This window comes from Anomaloglossus baeobatrachus, chromosome 12 (assembly GCF_048569485.1).
Source record: "Anomaloglossus baeobatrachus isolate aAnoBae1 chromosome 12, aAnoBae1.hap1, whole genome shotgun sequence".
NCBI lineage: Eukaryota > Metazoa > Chordata > Amphibia > Anura > Aromobatidae > Anomaloglossus > Anomaloglossus baeobatrachus.
This window is the reverse complement of record NC_134364.1, coordinates 147,008,210-147,030,420: the sequence shown is the minus strand read 5'-3', so window position 1 is coordinate 147,030,420 and position 22,211 is coordinate 147,008,210. Positions and strand designations below refer to the sequence as shown.

The 22,211-nt window shown below is 48.4% G+C and overlaps 1 protein-coding gene across 3 annotated transcripts in view; it reads left to right on the top strand.

Moving 5' to 3' along the window:
- The window catches only part of ASPDH (aspartate dehydrogenase domain containing), a 558,112-nt gene that overhangs the window by 357,032 nt on the left and 178,869 nt on the right, over positions 1–22,211 (top strand). The gene's annotated exons all lie outside the window — the stretch shown is intronic.

Here is a 22,211-nt window from a genome sequence, read left to right as displayed (position 1 = left end):
TGCTTCCCTTACAGCTCTATTTAGCCATAGGGGTTTCCTCCTATTTCTAGCATGTTTGTTCCCATAGGGTATATTTTCTGCACAAGCCCTATTCAGGATGCTCATAAATCTCCCATAAGTCTCCCATTTGCTTTGTGTACTTTTATTACTTAGTATATCATCCCAGTTTATTGCACTAAGATCATCTCTCAACCATTTAAAATTTGCTTTCCTGAAGTTTAGTGTCCTTGTAGCCCCTCTACTAGACATCTTACTAAAGAATACATGAAAACGTATTATTTTGTGATCACTATTCCCCAAGTAACCCCCAACTTGTATATTTGATATGCGGTCTGGCCTATTGGTTAGTACAAGGTCTAGTAGTGCTCCCCCTCTTGTGGGGTCCTGTACCATTTGTGAAAGGTAATTATCTTTCATTGTTATCAAAAATCTATTTCCTTTGCTGGAACTGCAAGTTTCTGTTCCCCAATTTATATCAGGATAGTTAAAGTCCCCCATAATAATTACCTCTCCGAGACTCGCTGCTTTATCAATTTGCTTTATGAGGAGATTCTCTACCTCTTCCATAATATTCGGCGTCTTATAACACATCCCTATCAGTATTTTATTATTCATTCTCCCCCCTTATCTCCACCCATAGGGACTCTACATTCTCAGTACCCTCACATATGTTGTCACGCAGGATGAGTTTTAAGGATGATTTTACATATAGACACACACCTCCCCCTCGCTTATTTGTACGGTCATTCCTGAATAGGCTATAACCCTGTAAATTAACAGCCCAGTCATAGCTCTCATCCAGCCATGTCTCTGATATCCCCACTATATCATAATTTTCTTCCAACAATATTAATTCTAATTCCTCCACCTTATTTGTGAGGCTTCGGGCATTAGTGTACATGCACGTTACGTATGACTCTGTACCTGTATTCCTGCTTACTGTATTAACTGTCCTAACCCTTCCCCCCGTACCACCCCCAATCTCATTACTTGTGCCCTGGTCACTATCTGCACTACATTCCCCTTCTATAAAGTGAATACCCCATTCCTAGTTTAAACACTCCTCCAACCTTCTAGCCATTTTCTGCCCCAGCAGAGCTGCACCCTCCCCATTAAGATGCAGCCCATCCCTAGCATAGAATCTGTAGCCAACTGAAAAGTCGGCCCAATTCTCCAGGAACCCAAAACCCTCTTTCCTACACCAATTCCTGAGCCACCTGTTAACCTCCCTGATCTCTCTTTGCCTCTCTGGTGTGGCTCGTGGCACAGGTAGTATTTCCGAAAATACCACCTTTGAGGTCCATGCTTTAAGCTTACAACCTAATTCCCTGAAATCATCTTCAAGGACCTTCCACCTACCTCTAACTTTGTCATTTGTGCCAATGTGTACAATGACCACTGGGTCCTCCCCAGCCCCTCCCAGTAATCTGTCAACCCGATCAGCGATGTGCCGAACTCGAGCGCCAGGAAGACAACACACTGTTCGGCGATCCCTGTCTTTGTGACAGATTGCCCTATCTGTCCCCCTAATAATTGAGTCCCCCACTACCAGTACCTGTCTTGCCTGCCCTGCACTCCTATTCCCCCCCTTACTGGAGCAGACACTCCTCTGGCGTTCAGAGGTCATGCCTTCCTGCAGCAATGCTACCCCTGTAATGACATCCTACCTTTGCTACCTACCCCGGTGTCATCCTGGGGACGGTCAAGTATGGCGTATTTTTGAATGTGCTTGATGCAAATCTACCTGTGAAGTGTACAACTGGGGCACAAGTGCTGCCACTGATGGGGTGGGTGTCTGTGTGGCCCAATTTTTGGAAAAAAGGGAGACTCCGCTTGGAGTAACCCTTGCTTGCTGTGTTTTTTAAAAGGAGCCAAGATGAACAATTCATGGTTCAGCAAAGACTTTGCTACCTACCCCGGTGTCATCCTGGGGACGGTTAAGTATGGCTTATTTTTGAATGTGCTTGATGCAAATCTAGCTGTGAAGTGTACAACTGGGGCACAAGTGCTGCCACTGAAGGGGTGGGTGTCTGTGTGGCCCAATTTTTGGAAAGAATGGAGACTCTGCTTGGAGTAACCCTTGCTTGCTGTGTTTTTTAAAAGGAGCCAAGATGAACAATTCATGGTTCAGCAAAGACTTTGCTACCTACCCCAGTGTCATCCTGGGGACGGTTAAGTATGGCGTATTTTTGAATGTGCTTGATGCAAATCTAGCTGTGAAGTGTACAACTGGGGCACAAGTGCTGCCACTGAACTGGTGGGTGTCTATGTGGCCCAATTTTTGGAAAAAAGGGAGACTCCGCTTGGAGTAACCCTTGCTTGCTGTGTTTTTTAAAAGGAGCCAAGATGAACAATTCATGGTTCAGCAAAGACTTTGCTACCTACCCCGCTGTCATCCTGGGGACGGTTAAGTATGGCGTATTTTTGAATGTGCTTGATGCAAATCTACCTGTGAAGTGTACAACTGGGGCACAAGTGCTGCCACTAATGGGGTGGGTGTCTGTGTGGCCCACTTTTTGGAAAAAAGGGAGACTCCGCTTGGAGTAACCCTTGCTTGCTGTGTTTTTTAAAAGGAGCCAAGATGAACAATTCATGGTTTAGCAAAGACTTTGCTACCTACCCCGGTGTCATCCTGGGGACGGTAAAGTATGGCGTATTTTTTAATGTGCTTGATGCAAATCTAGCTGTGAAGTGTATAACTGGGGCACAAGTGCTGCCACTGAAGGGGTGGGTGTCTGTGTGGCCCAATTTTTGGAAAAAAAAGGAGACTCCGCTTGGAGTAACCCTTGCTTGCTGTGTTTTTTTAAAGGAGCCAAGATGAACAATTCATGGTTAAGCAAAGACTTTGCTACCTACCCCGGTGTCATCCTGGGGACTAGAGTTGAGCGCGGTTCTAGGTTCGTGGTTCTCCAGTTCGAGGTTCGAGTGATTTTGGGGGCTGTTCTAGATCGAACTAGAACTCGAGCTTTTTTGCAAAAGCTCGATAGTTCTAGATACGTTCGAGATAACGTAGATGGTAACCAAGATAAACATCGGGTATCCAAGCAAAGCGCTTTGGTTAGTAACCCGATGTTTATCCTAGTTACGTGCAGGAAGCCCACACTTCCCCGCTCAGCTCGCTCCGCCCCCTCCTGCCCGCGGCATGTACACATACATACACACACACACACACTCTGCACACATGGTCCCGCTCGGCTTACCTGCGGTGATGAAGTCCCGCCATCCCGACCTCAGAGCTGTCACTGTCCTCCATGGCCGCCGCTTGTCACATCAGCTCTCGCTTCCGACCCGAGACTGACTAGCGGTGACGTCACGGGCCTCTCGCGATGCTTGGCTGTGAAAGCGGCGGTCATTGAACTCAGTGACAGGTGCTGTCAGTGTGCTGGAGATCAGCGCAGGTAATGTACTTCGCTGACAGCAGCACTTGTCATGCCCTGCAGTGACCTGGGCTGACCCATGGATGTTAGCTCAGGTCACTGCATTGCTCTCCCAGCCAATGGGGAACATTCTGCTCTTCATTGACTGGGACAGTGTGGATCGTCATGGCAACCCCTTGGATTACACCAGACCTGGATTTGTTTTTCTTTCTAATAAATTGGTTAAAGAGGGAATGTTTTGGGGAGTGTTTTTTCAAATAAAAATGTGTTTGTCGTCTATTTTTTTTTTATTACTGACTGGGTTGGTGAGGTCGGGTATCTGATAGACGCCTGACCTCACCAACCCCAGGGCTTGATGCCAGGTGACATTACACATCTGGTATTAACCCCATATATTACCCCGTTTGCCACCGCACCAGGGCGCGGGATGAGCTGGGGTGAAGCACCAGGATTGGCGCATCTAATGGATGCGCCACTTCTGGGGCGGCTGCGGCCTGCTATTTTTAGGCTGAGGAGAGTCCAATAACCATGGACCTCCCTAGTCTGAGAATATCAGACCCCAGCTGTCTGCTTTACCTTGGGCTGGTGATCCAATTTTGGGGGGACCCCTACGTGTTTTGTTTTTTATATTATTTATTTCATTTAAAATAACAGCGTGGGGTGCCCTCAGTTTTGGATTACCAGCCAAGGTGAGGTTGCCAGCTGTGGTCTGCAGGCTGCAGCCGTCTGCTTTACCCTAGCTGGCTACAAAAGTAGGGGGAACCCTACGTCATTTTTTTTTTCATTTTTTTTGGCTAAATACAAAGCCACATGAAAGGCACCAAAGGGTGCAAAATTACAAAATGCAGGAGAGTGGGACATTATGTGTCTTTCTGCCATTATAATGACAGAAAAGACTGATATGAAGTGCACAAGCACAAGAAAATCACCAGAGCGCTCTACGCTGTGAAAAGCAGTAGAAAATGGCACTGGAGTGAACATGTGACCGCCGCATGTAGGATGAAGCTATGGATCCTGGGTAAATTTATGCATTTACCCTCCTTCAGTTTTTTTGCAGTACACAAAAAAAACGGAAGGCACACGGATGACAAACAGATGACATACGGACCGTCTACGGAACGGAAACGGATGCCACACAGATGCACCCGGGAAAAAAAACGGACTGTTTTTTGCAGACCGCAAAAATGGATCGGTCGTGTTAATGTAGCCTTATTCTGATCTGCCGTTTATAAACAGCAGGCAGAAATAAGTGAATAGCGCCCCCCAGCGTCAGAAAATCTCCGGGGTTTCAGGGCTAGCTGAGACCCTGGAGATCATGATTCCGGATGGTTTTTCCGGTCCCCGCTCACGTGATCACAGGTATACACCGTACACCGATGATCACGTTACAGTAAATGACAGCGCCGGTAAAAAATTATTTATCTCCCATCTGGCATGAACAAACACTTCTCCACTTTTTCTCCACTTTTTCTCCACTTTTTCTCCATTTTTTCTCCACTTTTTCTCCACTTTTTCTACATTTTTTCTCCACTTTTTCTCCACTTTTTCTCAACTTTTTCTCCACTTTTTTCTCTACTTTTTTCTCCATTTTCTCTCCACTTTTTCTACATTTTTTTCTCCACTTTTTCTACATTTTTTCTCCACTTTTTCTACATTTTTTCTACATTTTTTCTCCACTTTTTCTACATTTTTTTTCTCCACTTTTTCTCCACTTTTTCTCCACTTTTTCTACATTTTTTCTCCGTTCTTTTTCTATGGTCGGTCTACCCATTAGCTCTGCCATGCATAGTGTAGCTCTACACCTACTGCACATGTTACTTTATGATTGACATCTCTTTCGTACCAGAGCTGTCTAAGCCTACTCTGACCCCATATTTGTCATTACTATATTGTCCTTGTACTGTATTATGACATTTGTATCATGTGTTTCATTTCTTGCTGTGTTGCAATTTTTTTGCTGCATCCCAATTGTACCTCTACATTGTTCACGTTTATGTTATTGTTCTCTCACTCTTATGTGATACTGATTATTGTCATTTTTCAGGATTACATGCAGATAAGTCCAATCTGACGAAGGCTCAGGCCGAAACGTCATTTGTAACTTGTTTTTGACAAAAACATATATGCTTATGAAAAAAAAATTTTTCTTAATACGGACCAATAAAGAGTGATTTTGCATTACTATCCGTTGTGACTTACTGACTTAGTCTGGGAGATTTAAAGTGCCGAGGTTACTCACTAATTTTATCTATTATTACCTCTGAGCACCTATATACCAGTGAGCAGAGCTTCCTCTACAGTAGTTCTCCTGATTAGGCATGCCCTTACCTCATGAGCAGGGCATTGCAGCTTTTGTAGCAACCATTACGACATGGACTCTGCTGCTGTGGACCCGGGGAGAGTGAGTGCAGATTCATTGCACCCACACTCCTCACATGAAGGGTCCGCACTCCTAGAAAATGGGGGATACGTTCCCTGAGTGTCTCCCCCCCATATTCTAGACGGTCCAGAGTCGTCGTGGGACCCCTTTATTTTTTTTCTTACAATAAATTGGTGAAAGAGGAAATGTTTTGGGGACTGTTTTTTCAAATAAATTTCTTTTGTCGATTTTTTTTTTTTTGTTAGTACTGACAGTTTATGATGTTGGGTATCTAATAGACGCCATGACATCACAAACTGCTGGGCTTGATCTCAGGTGACTTTACAGCTAGTATCAACCCGATTTATTACCCCGTTTGCCACTGCACCAGGGCACGGGATGAGCTGGGGTGAAGCGCCAGGATTGGCGCATCTAGTGGATGCGCCACGTCTGGGGTGCCTGCGGCCTGCTATTTTTAGGCTGTGAAGGCTCAATAACTATGGACCTTCCCACCCTGAGAATACCAGACCACAGCTGTCCGCTTTACCTTGGCTGGTGATCCAATTTGGGGGGGACCCTACTTTTTTTGTGTAATTATTAATATTTATAAAATAATTATAAAAAAAGAGCCTGGGGGGACCTCCACATTGGATCCCCAACCACGGTAAAGCTGCCAGCTGTGGTTTTCAGGCTACAGCCGTCTGCTTTACCCTAGCTGGCTATCAAAAATGGGGGGACCCAACGTCATTTTTTTTTTTAACTATTTTTTAAATAGAAAAAATTAATGGGCTTCCCTGTATTTTGATTGCCAACCAAGGTAACGGCAGGCAGATGGGGGTGGCAACCCATAGCTGTCTGCTTTATCTGCGCTGAGAATCAAAAATACCGCGGAGCGCTACGTCATTTTTTTTAAAGATTTATTTTTACAGCACTGTGATGTCCAGCAATCAAAATACAGGGAAGCCCATTTTGTTTTTAGTTATTTAAATAAATAATTAAAAAAAATATATATGGGCTCCCGCTGCATTTTTTGTATTGCTAGCTAAGGGTAATCCAAGCAGCTACTGGCTGCTAACCCCCACTGCTTGGTGTTACCTTCACTGGCAATGGAAAATCCAGGGAAGCATTTTTTATTTTTTTTGCCAAAAAACTACAAAAAAAGGACGTAAGCTTCGCCATATTTTTGTATGCTAGCCAGGTATAGCAGGCAGGTGCTGGAAGAGTTGGATACAGCGCCAGAAGATGGCGCTTCTATGAAAATGCCATTTTCTGAGGCGGCTGCAGACTGCAATTCGCAGCAGTGGGGCCCAGAAAGCTCAGGCCAACCTGTGCTGCGGATTCCAATCCCCAGCTGCCTAGTTGTACCTGGCTGGACACAAAAATGGGGCGAAGCCTACGTCATTTGTTTTCTAATTATTTCATGAAATTCATGAAATAATAAAAAAAGGGCTTCCCTTTATTTTTGGTTCCCAGCAGGGTACAAATAGGCAACTGGGGGTTGGGGGCAGCCGTACCTGCCTGCTGTACCTGGCTAGCATACAAAAATATGGCGAAACCCACATAATTTTTTCAGGGGGCAAAAAACTTCGGCATACAGTCCTGGATGGAGTATGCTGAGCCTTGTAGTTCTGCAGCTGCTGTCTGTCTGTATGGAGAAGAGCAGACAGCAGCTGCAGAACTACAAGGCTCAGCATACTCCATCCAGGACTGTATGCAGAAGTTTTTTGCCCACCAAAAAAATTACGTGGGCTTCGCCATATTTTTGTATGCTAGCCAGGTACAGCAGGCAGCCACTGGCTGCCTCCAACCCCCAGTTGCCTATTTGTACTCGGCTGGGAACCAAAAATATAGGGAAGCCTGTTTTTTTAATTATTTAACTTATTTCATGAAATAATTAAAAAACAAATGACGTGGGCTTCGCCCCATTTTTGTGTCCAGCCAGGTACAACTAGGCAGCTGGGGATTGGAATCCGCAGCACAGGTTAGCCCGAGGTTTCTGGGCGCCGTCCCAGAAAATGGCGCTTTCATAGAAGCGCCATCATCTGGCGCTGTATCCAACTCTTCCAACAGCCCTGGAGCCGGGTGGCTTGTTGGGTAATCATGAGTTAATACTGGCTTTGTTTTACTAGCCAGTATTAAGCCAGAGATTCTTAATGTCAGGCACGTTTGACCCGGCCATTAAGAATCTCCAATAAAGGGTTAAAAAAAAGACACCACACAGAGAAAAAATACTTTAATAGAAATAAATACACAGACACATAGTTACATAGTTACTTAGGTTGAAAAAAGACCTAGGTCCATCTAGTTCAACCTTCCTCCACCAGTTCTACATTTAGTCACTAAGTCATTTATAACCAACAATGTTTTGTGTACTGAGGAAATCATCCAGCCCTTTTTTAAAAGCTGTTATAGTATCTGCCATTACTACCTCTTGTGGTAGGGCATTCCACAGTCTGACTGCTCTAACTGTAAAGAACCCTTTCCTATTTAGCTGTTGGAATCGCTTTTCTTCCACTCGCAGTGAGTGCCCCCTGGTCCTTAGTACTGTCTTTGGAAGAAATAAGTCATGTGCCAGTCCTTTATATTGACCACACATGTATTTATACATATAAATGAGATCTCCTCTGAGACGTCTTTTTTCTAAGCTAAACATATCTAACTTTTTCAACCTGTCATCATATGGGAGGCCTTCCATTCCTTGTAATAGTCTAGTTGCCCGCCTTTGAACTGACTCTAACTTCTGAATGTCCTTTTTAAAATGTGGAGCCCAAAACTGGATCCCGTATTCCAGATGTGGCCTTACAAGTGATTTATAGAGGGGTAACAATACGTTGGGATCACGGGATCTAATCTCTCTTTTTATACACCCTAAAATCTTGTTTGCTTTAGCAGCTGCTGCTTGACATTGAGTGCTGCTGCTCAGCTTATTTGTAATGAGAATACCCAAGTCCTTCTCCTGTTCTGTAGTCCCGAGTTTACTTCCATTTAATGTATACGCAGCTATAGGATTACTCCGTCCTAGGTGCATTACTTTACATTTATCAACATTAAATCTCATTTGCCAAGTATCTGCCCATTCTGATATCTTATCCAGATCTTTTTGTAATATTGTACTATCCAGGTCAGTTTTTAATATCCTACATAGTTTGGTGTCATCGGCAAAGACTGACACTGTACTATCAAATCCATCCACAAGGTCATTAATAAAGAGATTAAAAAGAATCGGTCCAAGCACAGATCCCTGCGGCACCCCACTGCTGACTATAGCCCATTTAGAGAATGTACCATTTATGACTACTCTTTGTTTCCTATCTTTTAGCCATTTCCTTACCCAGTTGCATATTGTGTCCCCTAGTCCTTGCTTCTGGAGCTTTAGTATAAGGCTATTATGTGGTACAGTATCAAATGCCTTTGCAAAGTCCAAATAAATCACATCAGCTGCATTACCAATATCCAGGTTTGAACTTACCCCCTCATAGAACCCCAACAGGTTGGTTAGACACGACTTATCTTTCATGAATCCATGCTGTTTTTCAGTTATCATATTATTTTCTGCAATATATTTTTGCATGTCATCCCTTAAAATGCCCTCAAAAACTTTGCATACTACTGATGTCAGGCTTACTGGACGGTAGTTGCCTGGATCTACCCTCTTACCTTTCTTAAATATCGGTACCACATCAGCAATCCTCCAATCCTGAGGCACCAACCCTGTTACAAGTGAGTCTAAAAAGATGAGATACAGCGTTCTGTCGATTACGGAGCTCAATTCCCTCAAAATTCGTGGATGAATGCCATCTGGCCTTGGGGATTTGTCAATGTTTAATTTACTCAGACGTAGGCGTACTTCATCTTGTGTTAAATTAATTATATTGGGTGGTGAACTTTGATTTTTCACTTGTTGAATGATCCCTGGTACAGTCAGTTCCTTGGTGAATACAGATGAGAAATGCCTATTTAATATCTCAGTCTTTTGTTTGTCCTCTATAACTAACTTGTTATTATATTTTAAGGGGCCGATACTATCCTTTGTTTTCCTTTTGGCATTAATGTATTTATAAAAGATTTTGGGATTTATTTTAATGTCATTGGCGATTTTTGTTTCAGTAGCTAATTTTGCTTGTTTGACACATTAGAGACTCCATCTTTATTACCCCCTGTCAGCCCAATAAATCCCCAATAAACCTTGATGAGCTGGGGCACCTCATCCTCACTACAATCCTCACTAGTGTAGTAGTAGTGACGATTGTAGTGAGGATGAGGTGCCCCAGCCCATCACTTGATGAGCTGGGGCACCTCATCCTCACTACAATCTTCACTAGTGTAGTAGTAGTGACGATTGTAGTGAGGATGAGGTGCCCCAGCCCATCAAGTGATGGGCTGGGGCACCTCATCCTCACTACAATCCTCACTACAATCGGGAAGCAGCGTGCAGCCTTCACTCCGTGAGTGATCAGTGCTGCTAGCGGTAACAGCGGTAACGCTGACAGACGCGTTACCATAGCAACGGTGCTCCCTGAGCCGCGGTTAGCGGTGACGTCACCGCTAACTGCGTTGCTATGGCAACGGTGATCTCCGTTTATAACCGGCTGTGTCAGCCGGTCCCTAACGGAACGGGGAGTCGACCGTGTGCTAGAGCATATCGCCGGTACACGGCGATACACAAATGTGCACCGTGTACCGGAGAGATGCACTCGCAGGTCCTACATGACGCGTCATAGTCATGTGACCAGTCTGTAGCCAATGAGATAATAGCCACGTGACTGGTCACTTGGCTATTTTGACGTCACGATAGGTCCTGCTTCTCTGCTGGCAGTGCCGGTCACCGGGAGGATTCAGCGATCATCGGATGGAATAGCGGCAGGAGACAGAGTGCAGGAGGGATCGCGGGGACCGGTAAGTGTTATGGCAATGTTTATTTACTGTATGTGTACATTTATAATGCATTTTTATGTGTTTGTGATTGCCTCCCATTATAGCCTATTGGTTCGAGTTCGGTTCGTCGAACGTTCGACGAACCGAACTCGAACGGGAGCTCCGTTCGGCGAACCGCCTCGAGCCGAACCGCGACCGGTTCGCTCATCTCTACTGGGGACGGTTAAGTATGGCGTATTTTAGAATGTGCTTGATGCAAATCTAGCTGTGGCACTGGGGCACAGGTGCTGCCACTGATAGGGTGGGTGTCTGTGTGGCCCAATTTTTGGAAAAAAGGGAGACTCCGCTTAGAGTAACCCTTGCTTGCTGTGTTTTTAAAAGGAGCCAAGATGAACAATTCATGGTTCAGCAAAGACTTTGCTACCTACCCCGGTGTCATCCTGGGGACGGTTAAGTATGGCGTATTTTTTAATGTGCTTGATGCAAATCTAGCTGTGAAGTGGACAACTGGGGCACAAGTGCTGCCACTGATGGGGTGGGTGTCTGTGTGGCCTAATTTTTGGAAATAGGGAGACTCCGCTTGGAGTAACCCTTGCTTGCTGTGTTTATTAAAAGGAGCCAAGATGAACAATTCATGGTTCAGCAATGATTTTGCTACCTACCCTGGTGTCATCCTGGGGACGGTTAAGTATGGCGTATTTTTGAATGTGCTTGATGCAAATCTAGCTGTGAAGTGCACAACTGGGGCAAAAGTGCTGCCACTGAAGGGGTGGGTGTCTATGTGACCCAATTTTTGGAAAAAAAAGGAGACTCCGCTTGGAGTAACCCTTGCTTGCTGTGTTTTTTAAAAGGAGCCAAGAAGACGGCCAGAGAGCCCCATAGGGTTAGGGTAGGGTAGGAAAGAGTTAAGTGCTAAGGTTGGAGGCACATAGGGGCTGCCTGATTGGTGGGAGAGTCGGGAAAAGGGATTGGGTGAGGGACAGGATATGGGAGGGTTGGTGTGTGGGTATAAAGGGGGCTGTGCAGAGGTCACTGCCCCTTTTGACCTACAGACAGTGTGTCCCCCCTGCGCTGCTGCCTCCCTGACTGAAGAATGGTGGCGGTGCTGGAGCTGGGGGGGGGGAGCATCTGAGGACATCGGCGAGGACGCGTCTGCAGGGCTGGAGCGGCTTCTCTGCTCCTGCGCCCGGAGCTGCGCTGCACGCTCGGCGGGCGCGACCGCCGGAGCGTTACTCCCCCGTCGGGGGGGAGAAGACAGATTTAGGAGCTCCTTCGGGGACCCTCCGGGGCAGCGGAGAGCACCTCACCTTTGGATGTGTCTCCGGCCGCCGGGAGGAATCCTCGTCGGAGATTCCGCGGGCCGGGGGTGGGCGGAGCTTATGCGAGGCCTACTTCCGGTCTGCGGCCTGCACGGCCACGGACCAGAACAGCGGCAGCCCCCAGTGAGGTGCGGGCTGGGGGTGGCGCCCGGCACCACAGAGCGGACGGGGAGACTCCCTGCAGACGGCAGGGGAGAGAGAGCATGGATGGAGGGACGGATCGGAGCGGTAGTCGGAGGGTGCTGGTGGCAGGGTCTTGCGGTCGACAGGGCCCTTGCGGCGGTCGGTTCTTACGGTACCTCCCAGCAGGGATCAGGCTGGGGGGTGTTCCTGGCATCCGGACGGAGAGGCACGGCCTTCCTGCAGTCGGCAGGGAGGGGGACCACCGGGGGCTACAGAGATTACAGCGGTGCAGCAGGAGGCGGCAGCAAAGAAGGATGGCGGCAGGACGCCGCTTCGCGGCAGGAAACAGAGGACAAATAGGAGGTGCATGGAGGAGCAGGGTGCGGTGACCGTGGGGGTTGACGGCCGCAAGGTGCGGGCTGTCCCCTCGCTGGTCCCCCCAGCGGACTTCAGCAGCTCCTCTTATTCGGGCGAGGAAGAAGGACCGGAGGAGGCGGCAGGACGGATGAACGGCAGCAGGATGTTCGCGGTACGGCTGCTCCGGATTCGGTTCAGAGGCAGCCCGGTGAGAGAACAATCAATATGTTTAATGTTGTGGGTAGTGTTAGCGGGGACGGGGGTTCCACCGCGGGGAGTGGTTTGCCGGGGGTTTAGTGCGGTCGGTCAGTCGGGGTTACCCGGGGCGGAGTTTTGGGGGCAGCTGCTAAGGGTGTTGTAGGGATCGACGGCTGGGCGGTCAGGTCGAAGCGGGCCTGGGTCCCTGGCGGGGGGCGTGGGTGGGACCCACGGTCAGGGTGGCTGCCGGTGGTACCGGTGCGCGAGGTAGGGACTTAGGAGGTTGTGCCGGCGGTCGTTGCGGGTCAGGCGGACGGCGCGGCGGCCGTGGCGTGGGTTAGCGAGGAAGTGGAAAAGGATGATGAGGTGGTGCGTTTGGATGATAGGGCACGGAGCGAAGTTACGGGTGTTTTGGGAGTCCGTTAGGGGGGCATTTAAAAAAGGAGGTGAGGGAGTAGATAAGAAAAAGGGAGTATGGGGAAATATTTTCACTGCTTCCCTTGGAAAGTTTAATTTGGATACGGTGAAGGCAAGTGAATCTAAGAGATAAGGAGGTTCAAAAAAAAAAAAAGGGGGAGGTGTAGGTTGATCCCGAGGACGCTTACTAGCTGGCATTGGAAGGCTGCGCGGCCGGGCATCTGGTGGGAACACAAAAAGATATGTTTGGGGATGCGCTTGATAACGGCTCCGGCGCAGCCCCCTTTTTGAGGTGGTGCCAGGGGCCCGGGTGCAGGGGCACGGGGCCCGGGTGCAGGGGCGTGTTGTAAATTTAGTGAGGGGCAATGTAAGTTTGGGGGCAGCGTGTCGGTTAAAACACGAGTGTTCCGGTTGTGGAATTTTTTCCCACTCTTTGGACAGGTGTTTCAAAGGGGGAATGAAAAGTCGGGGGAAGGTTTTTTGGTAACAGGAAGGACGCTAGTGAGGGTAGAGGGATGCGTCCCTATTTAAATAGATATCCGGATGACCGGGCGGCGGAGCTATTTGCTACGGGTTTTATGGTAGGTTTCCGGGTTCCGCTTGATTTTGGGGCGCCGGTGTTTCGCCCGGGTAATTCGGGGTCCACAAAAGGACATCCGGAGGTGGTGACGGAAAGGCTGCAGAAGGAGGTGGAGCGGGATGGATGGCGGGTCTGGTCCAGGACCCGTCACCCCCCAACTTGAGGGTTTCGCTGCTGGGAGTGGTACCCAAGAAGGAGTCGAACGAGTACCGGCTCCTTCATCATCTCTCTTACCCGGCTGGGTTGTTGGTGAACGGCGGGATTTCACCCGAGTGCCGGCGGTCTGTTATGTATCATTTGACAAGGCGTGGGAGTTAGTGTGGGTAGTGGGCAAGGGGCCCCGATGACCAAGGCGGACGTGGAAGCAGCTTTACGGTTACTTCCGGTGCACCCGGAGAGTTTTTTGCACCTTTGGGTGCAGGTGGGATGGGCAATACTATGTGGATCAGTGCCTGCCCATGGGTTGTTCTATTTCGTGCGCTTAGTTTGAAGCGTCAGTTCGTTTGTGGAATGGGTAGTTAGGGATGTGGCGGGTGTCCACTCAGTGATACACTATTTGGATGATTTCTTTTGCGTGGGCCCAGTGGGCTCCTCGGTTTGTTCCTTGCTGTTATTTACATGAGAACGCATTGCAGGAAGCCTGGGGATTCGGTGGCACGGGGGGAAGACAGAAGGGCCAGTGACGTCCTTGTGTTTCTTGGGTTTTGAAATTGACACGGTGGCTATGGTATGCCGATTGCCGGAGGACGAGCTGCGTGTTTGAAGGTGTTGGTGCAGTTGTTGCACTGGGCTAAGAAGGTGCGGTTACAGGATTTCAGTCGGTCCTTGGGAAGTTGAATTTTGCCGGTCGCACTAGGCCTATGGGGCGAATATTTAGCAGGCGTCTGGCGAGCGCAATGGCAGGGGTGATTGCTACAAATTATGTGTCAGAGTGTCAATGACAATGAAAGAAGGTTTGCTGGTGTGGGGCTGCATTCCTTGAATGATACAACGGACGGACGTTATGGGTGAGCAGGGTAGTATCAGATAGCCAGCCGGAGCTGTTATTGATGCGGCGGGGGCATCAGGTTTTGGGGCAATTTTAGGACGCATCGGTGTGTGGGCTAATGGCCACGGCTTTGGGTGGAAAAAGGGGTTTGTGACATATTTGGCGCTGGTGGAAATGTTCCCCCAGCATAGTGGTATTGGAGTTTTGGGGCCCAGAATTTGCGGGCAAGAAGCTTGGTGTGCATTGTACTGACATGGTGGTGGTGTATTTCGATCAATTCATGGTCTTCAAAATCGCTCCCGGTGGTGTGCTACTTGAGACATCTGGGTTGGGTTGTTTAGAACCCAACAGGTGCGGGGTGGCGCAGCATGTGCCCGGAGTGCAAAGTGAAGTGGCTGATGCGCTCTCGGTTTCAGTTCAACAGGTTCAGGCGAATGGTGCCTGGAGCGGACAAGGTGGGAGAACTATGCCCGGCATGGCTGTGTGACCTCGCGTCGGGTAGCATTTGAGGGAATCAGGAGACCGGTGACTGAGGCTACTTGTGCCGATGTCAGGCTGTGTGGCGAGAATGGGAGGAATTGGAGAAGGCGGCTTTTATGGAGCTTGGTTAGACAGGCCGAGTGCTGGGGGTTTTTGTCATTGATTAGCTGGGATTTTTTCAGCAGGCCGGTCCGTTTCGGTGATGATTACAAGTTGGGCGGTGTTGGCCTTCTTGTTAAAATGCAAGGGGTTCGGGACGTGGCAAAGGATTTTCTGGTGCGGTGGGGGATAAAGGGTTTTCAAAGGACGCGTGGTCGCGAGACAGGAGACGGCCACTATTGTTTCCGTCGTTGATTGGTTGGTGATGTGGTTGGGGGATATATGCTCGTCCGATTAGGTACGAGGCTGTTTAAGGTTGCCTTCGTATTGGCATTTTGGGGTTTTCTGCATCAGAGAATTTGGTAGCCCTGCCAGGCATGCGGTAGGCGGGCTGTTATTAGAGGTTGTTACGCTTGGTAAGGATGGCGTGAGTGCCGGTATGGTTTTCGATAGACAGACCAATTAGGTGGGGGACGTCTGGTGACATTGTTTGAATTGCCAGGGCACCACCTATGCCCAGTGGGTCAGGTGGGGGAATTCTTGCAGGTGTGGGGTGGCTACCCCGGTGTTTCTTTAGACATGTGGATGGATATGCCTTATCGTGAGTCCAGTATGGCAGTGTTGAAGAAGGCTTTAGTAAAGGCCGGGGGAGTAGCCAAGGGTTATGGGTCCCACTCCTTTCGGATTGGGGCAGCGACCGAAGCGGCTAAGTGGGGGGGCTGAGTGAGGATGGGACCCGGTGGATTGGGAGCTGGGATTCCTCCGGGTTTCGTTTGTATATTAGACCACATCTGATTAGGTGATGTTTGGTGACAGGGGGGGGGGTCCTTTATTGAGGACGGTTTGGTGGGCAGTCTCTTTGCACGGAGCGGCGATGTAGGAAGCCCGTGTAAAAAATGGCTCGGAGTTCGGGGCATGACTTGGAGTAGAGTTCGCCCTGAATTGGTGTATTATAGCCGGATTGACAAGGAACCTGTGGTTTTAATGCTGCAGGTGGGGGGGGGAATGACTTTGGAGCGTGGATGGTGTGGGAGTTAAAAGGGAGAGCAAGGTGGATTTACTTCATTTGTGGAGGGCGTTCCATGGCATGGTGATTGTGAGGTCCGATATGGTAGCCCGAAGGCAGTGGCGTTTTAGGAGTGGATCGGATTAACAGGGCCTGGGAAAAATGGAACCGGGCGATGGGCAGGTTTGGAGCGTGGAACGGAGGTTGGTGGTTCGATTCGAGGAGTTGGAGAAGTACACCGAGCAGTATTTGAGGCGTGATGGGGTCCATTCTCACGGATGGCGGTTGGATTTGTGGAAGTTGGGTTTGAAGGATGGAAAGGAACGAGCATTGGGGGTGTGGGGGGACCGGGCCAAGTAAGGTGTCACTTGGCCGGTCTGTGGCGGGGTGATAGGTCCGTTCAGAGAGGTTTGGTGTACCGACAGTAGGTTTGTTGGTATGAAGCCACTCAGGGGGAGTGGCTTTGAGTTGGATGGGAACTTGTAGGCGGAGGTCCTGCAGGTTCTGGGGAGGGGTAATTAACGATGGAACGTTAATTACCCTACACCTCGGGTCGGTTTGGTCACGGCCGAGGTGGTCCCCTGGGCCGGTTGGAGGTTACGGCCGGGGGATAGGAATGATGGTTTGGCTCTCGGATGGACCTATCAGGTGTCATTTTGTGGAGAATATGTATATATGTACAGGTTCAGGTGTTAATGGGGTGGCATGTTGAGCCACAAGTTTGGTACATATATACTGTTGAATAAAGCTGTGGCCATTCGGCAATAAAGTTGGAGTCTGTGTCGTTACTAATATGTTTAAATTAAGGGGAAGTTTGTCACTGGAGACCCGTTTATCCCTTATAGATACGTCAAGACGGCCAGAGAGCCCCATAGGGGTGAACAGGCCCATGACGATCGGGAGGGTTAGGGTAGGAAAGAGTTAAGTGCTAAGGTTGGAGGCACATAGGGGCTGCCTGATTGGTGGGAGAGTCGGGAAAAGGGATTGGGTGAGGGACAGGATATGGGAGGGTTGGTGTGTGGGTATAAAGGGGGCTGTGCAGAGGTCACTGCCCCTTTTGACCTACAGACAGTGTGTCCCGCCCACCCGCCCTGCAATAATATAAAAAAAAAAAAAAAAAAAAAATATATATAAATAAATAAATGAATAAAAAGGATAATAATAATAAAATGAATAACGAGTATATATAAAAAAAAAAAAAAAAAAAAGAAAAAGAAATTAATAAAAAATGGAAAATAAATGTGAAATATATAAAAAAAAAAAAAAAAAAAGGAATGTTGTTTCTTTGAGTTGTTGTCACAGCGGGGTGATAGGTCCGTTCAGAGAGGTTTGGTGTACCGACAGTAGGTTTGTTGGTATGAAGCCACTCAGGGGGAGTGGCTTTGAGTTGGATGGGAACTTGTAGGCGGAGGTCCTGCAGGTTCTGGGGAGGGGTAATTAACGATGGAACGTTAATTACCCTACACCTCGGGTCGGTTTGGTCACGGCCGAGGTGGTCCCCTGGGCCGGTTGGAGGTTACGGCCGGGGGATAGGAATGATGGTTTGGCTCTCGGATGGACCTATCAGGTGTCATTTTGTGGAGAATATGTATATATGTACAGGTTCAGGTGTTAATGGGGTGGCATGTTGAGCCACAAGTTTGGTACATATATACTGTTGAATAAAGCTGTGGCCATTCGGCAATAAAGTTGGAGTCTGTGTCGTTACTAATATGTTTAAATTAAGGGGAAGTTTGTCACTGGAGGCCCGTTTATCCCTTATAGATACGTCATGAACAATTCATGGTTCAGCAAAGACTTTGCTACTAGTGATGAGCGAGTATGCTTGTTACTACTCGGTACTCGCACGAGTATCACTGTACTCGGGCTACTCGGCGGGTACCGAGTAATTTTGCAATACTCGTGCTTTACTCGTGGTCTTCATCCCTGCATGTTGGCGCTCTTTTGAGAGCCAGCCCTCATGCAGGGATTGGCTGGCAGACCACTGCAATGCCACAGCCCTGTTAGTTGTGGAATTGCAGTGATTGGCCGGCCCGCACAGCGTGACCGAGCCTTTATACCGGCGGGCGCGCTGTGCTCTGTACACAGCCATCTCATATTCCCTGCTTTCCACGCCCACAGGCGCCTATGATTGGTTGCAGTGAGACACGCCCCCACGCTGAGTGACAGGTGTCTCACTGCACCCAATCACAGCAGCCGGTGGGCGGGTCTATACTGTGCAGTAAAATAAATAAATAAATAATTAAAAAAACGGCGTGCGGTCCCCCCCAATTTTAATACCAGCCAGATAAAGCCATACAGCTGAAGGCTGGTATTCTCAGGATGGGGAGCCCCACGTTATGGGGAGCCCCCCACCCTAACAATATCAGTCAGCAGCTGCCCAGAATTGCCGCATACATTATATGCGACAGTTCTGGGGCTGTACCCGGCTCTTCCCGATTTACCCTAGTGCGTTGGCAAATCGGGGTAATAAGGAGTTAATGGCAGCCCATAGCTGCCACTAAATCCTAGATTAATCATGTCAGGCGTCTCCCCGAGATACCTTCCATGATTAATCTGTAAATTACAGTTAAAAAACACACACACCTGAAAAATCCTTTATTAGAAATAAAAAACACTAACAAAGTCCCTCATTACCAATTTATTAACCCCGACAAACCCTCCATGTCCGGCGTACTCCACGGACTCCGGCGTCGCGTCCAGCTCTGCTGCATGGAAGTGACAGGAGCTGCAGAAGACACCGCCGCTCCGGTCACCTCCACGCAGCTAATGAAGGGAATAGCGCGATCAGCTGCTGTCAGTCAGGTAACTCCCGGCCACCGCTGGATCCAGCGGTGGCCGCGATTAACCTCAGTGACAGCAGCTGATCGCTATACTCACCTCATTAGCTGCGTGGAGGTGACCGGAGCGGCGGTGAGTAGCGCGATCAGCTGAGCTGTCACTGAGGTTACCCGCGGCCACCGCTGCATCCACCGTTGGATCCAGGTAACCTCAGTGACAGCTCAGCTGATCGCTATACTCATCTCATTAGCTGCGTGGAGGTGACCGGAGCGGCGGTGTATTCTGCAGCTCCTGTCACTTCCATGCAGCAGAGCTGGACGCGACGCTGGAGGACTGTGGATTCCGCCGGACATGTAGGGTTTGTCGGGGTTAATAAATTGGTAATGAGGGACTTTGTTAGTGTTTTTTATTTCTAATAAAGGATTTTTCGGGTGTGTGTGTTTTTTAACTGTAATTTACAGATTAATCATGGAAGGTATCTCGGGGAGACGCCTGACATGATTAATCTAGGATTTAGTGGCAGCTATGGGCTGCCATTAACTCCTTATTACCCCGATTTGCCAACGCACTAGTGTAAATCGGGAAGAGCCGGGTACAGTCCCAGAACTGTCGCATATAATGTATGCGGCAATTCTGGGCGGCTGCTGACTGATATTGTTAGGGTGGGGGCTCCCCATAACGTGGAGCTTTCCCATCCTGAGAATACCAGCCTTCAGCCGTATGGCTTTATCTGGCTGGTATTAAAATTGGGGGGACCGCACGCCGTTTTTTTTAATTATTTAATTATTTATTTCACTGCACAGTATACACACACACACCGGCTGCTGTGATTGGGTGCAGTGAGACAGCTGTCACTCAGTGTGGGGGCGTGTCTCACTGCAACCAATCATAGGCGCCGAAAAGCAGGAAAGCAGAGAATACGAGATTGATTAATGAGCGGCCGGCTTTTTCAAAAGAGGAAAAGCCACCGGAGTTTAGTGAACAGCCGTGCAGCGCCGCGCCGGTGATCGGGGAACGGTAAGTAAGAGAGAGGGGGGGAACTGACCGACAGACTGTGAGAGGGGGACAGACAAGACAGAGCGAGACCGACCGACGGGAGATAGAATGAAAAAAAAAATGACCGACATCGTTAGTAAAAAGCACAAAACGTGCGTTTTGGACATCGGAGTGCCACACAAGGTTTTCACGTAAAATCTTTCATGTATTAATCTCAAAAAGTAACATACACCAGCTCTATCTCACTATTGGGTATGTGCCCTTAACATTTCCGCCATGAAAATTCATTTTGGTGTCATTTTGGAAGGTTTTCTGGTGAGTCCGTAAAAATGGCGTAAAACTCGGACAAAATTGTTCACAGCTGTGACTTTTGAGTGATAAATGCTTCAAGGGGTCTTCCCCATGCTAAAGCCATGTCATTTGAGCACTCTTCTGAGACTTTTGTGACATTTTTAGGGTTTCTATATGCTGCCGGGGGGTCATTTCACAAAAATACTCGGGTCTCCCATAGGATAACATTGGGCTCGGTGCTCGGGCCGAGTACACGAGTATCTTGGGATGCTCGGCCTGAGCCTCGAGCACCCGAGCTTTTTAGTACTCGCTCATCACTATTTGCTACCTACCCCGGTGTCATCCTAGGGACGGTTAAGTATGTCGTATTTTTGAATATGCTTGATGCAAATCTAGCTGTGAAGTGTACAACTGGGGCACAAGTGCTGCCACTGAAGAGGTGGGTGTCTGTGTGGCCCAATTTTTGGAAAAAAGGGAAACTCTGCTTGGAGTAACCCTTGCTTGCTGTGTTTTTTAAAAGGAGCCAAGATAAAAAAATTCATGGTTCAGCAAAGACTTTTCTACCTACCCCGGAGTCATCCTGGGGACGGTTAAGTATGGCGTATTTTTGAATGTGCTTGATGCAAATCTACCTGTGAAGTGTACAACTGGGGCACAAGTGCTGCCACTAATGGGGTGGGTGTCTGTGTGGCCCAATTTTTGGAAAAAAGGGAGACTCCGCTTGGAGTAACCCTTGCTTGCTGTGTTTTTTAAAAGGAGCCAAGATGAACAATTCATGGTTTAGCAAAGACTTTGCTACCTACCCCGGTGTCATCCTGGGGACGGTAAAGTATGGCGTATTTTTTAATGTGCTTGATGCAAATCTAGCTGTGAAGTGTATAACTGGGGCACAAGTGCTGCCACTGAAGGGGTGGGTGTCTGTGTGGCCCAATTTTTGGAAAAAAGGGAGACTCCGCTTGGAGTAACCCTTGCTTGCTGTGTTTTTTAAAATGAGCCAAGATGAACAATTCATGGTTCAGCAAACACTTTGCTACCTACCCCGCTGTCATCCTGGGGACGGTTAAGTATGGCGTATTTTTGAATGTGCTTGATGCAAATCTACCTGTGAAGTGTACAACTGGGGCACAAGTGCTGCCACTAATGGGGTGGGTGTCTGTGTGGCCCAATTTTTGGAAAAAAGGGAGACTCCGCTTGGAGTAACCCTTGCTTGCTGTGTTTTTTAAAAGGAGCCAAGATGAACAATTCATGGTTTAGCAAAGACTTTGCTACCTACCCCGGTGTCATCCTGGGGACGGTAAAGTATGGCGTATTTTTTAATGTGCTTGATGCAAATCTAGCTGTGAAGTGTATAACTGGGGCACAAGTGCTGCCACTGAAGGGGTGGGTGTCTGTGTGGCCCAATTTTTGGAAAAAAAAGGAGACTCCGCTTGGAGTAACCCTTGCTTGCTGTGTTTTTTTAAAGGAGCCAAGATGAACAATTCATGGTTAAGCAAAGACTTTGCTACCTACCCCGGTGTCATCCTGGGGACTAGAGTTGAGCGCGGTTCTAGGTTCGTGGTTCTCCAGTTCGAGTGATTTTGGGGGCTGTTCTAGATCGAACTAGAACTCGAGCTTTTTTGCAAAAGCTCGATAGTTCTAGATACGTTCGAGATAATGTAGATGGTAACCAAGATAAACATCGGGTATCCAAGCAAAGCGCTTTGGTTAGTAACCCGATGTTTATCCTAGTTACGTGCAGGAAGCCCACACTTCCCCGCTCAGCTCGCTCCGCCCCCTCCTGCCCGCGGCATGTACACATACATACACACACACACACACACACACACTCTGCACACATGGTCCCGCTCGGCTTACCTGCGGTGATGAAGTCCCGCCATCCCGACCTCAGAGCTGTCACTGTCCTCCATGGCCGCCGCTTGTCACATCAGCTCTCGCTTCCGACCCGAGACTGACTAGCGGTGACGT